The sequence below is a fragment of the Fukomys damarensis genome, unplaced genomic scaffold (genome assembly GCF_012274545.1).
Source record: "Fukomys damarensis isolate Sample0158 unplaced genomic scaffold, DMR_v1.0_HiC HiC_scaffold_19, whole genome shotgun sequence".
NCBI classification, from domain to species: domain Eukaryota; kingdom Metazoa; phylum Chordata; class Mammalia; order Rodentia; family Bathyergidae; genus Fukomys; species Fukomys damarensis.
In genome coordinates, this window is record NW_022900931.1 from 63,710,636 (window position 1) to 63,711,483 (window position 848).

The 848-nt window shown below is 67.7% G+C and overlaps 1 protein-coding gene across 1 annotated transcript in view; it reads right to left on the minus strand.

Moving 5' to 3' along the window:
• Window positions 1–848, minus strand: part of Slc8a2 (solute carrier family 8 member A2) — a gene marked incomplete at its 3' end in the record, with an annotated part of 23,487 nt that overhangs the window by 8,453 nt on the left and 14,186 nt on the right. The gene's annotated exons all lie outside the window — the stretch shown is intronic.

The following is an 848-nucleotide window of genomic DNA, read 5'->3' on the forward strand; positions in this document are numbered from 1 at the left end:
CGCTGGCGCTGGCGCCGTCCGCGGTGCTCAGGCCCCTCCAAGGCGGTGTCTCCCTCTTCCCTGACCCCAGACGGCTGCTGGCGCAGGGACGCGCTGACACAGCTCCGTCGCGCACTCGCTCACTGACACGGTGACTGGCAGGCGGTGACGGGCACATCAAGTGGTGCCTGCCAGGCGTCCCCTCGGGGGACCCAGGAGGCGGAACCCAGCTGGCAGGGAACAGCACGGGAGAGGGAGCTGGATAAGGGCAGGACTTCCTGGGGCCTGAGGTCGCAGCCCCCTCTCAGCCGGCCCCCGTCTCCAGGCTCCTCCCCTTTCTCCAGTTTCCGTCCTGCGTCTGTCTCTTCCTGCTGTGCCTCTGCTCGTCTCCGTTATGCTGTCTGCCGTCCTCCCCGGCTCTGGCTCTCCTGTCTGTCTGTCTGACTCTCTCCACCTCCCCATCTCCGTGTTGATCCTGCCGGGCCTCCCCTCCAGCTTGGCTGCTTCAGCGCTTGTAATTAGCGCCTGCCGCCCGTCACAGGAAGGACGTGTCTCCCTAGGCGCTAATTAGCCTCGTGTTCTCGGTCTCCCGAAGCCGCAGCTGGCAGCGCGGGCGGGGTGGGCCCAGGGTGTCCCAGCCCGGGGAAGCCGGCGGGGGAGGACAGGGAAGTGGGTTAGACCGCAGGAAGGACCGGCACGGTACAGACCACTTTCTCCTCCCCCCACCTGTGGGCTGTGAGAGATGGGGAGGGACGGTGCCCCCCAAGTTCTCAGCAGCGCTGGGTTCTCAGGAACCCAGGCAGACGGTGGGGGGACGGCTGAGACAACGTCAGCGGGAGTGTCAGTCAGCGGGGCCGGGGACCCGGAGC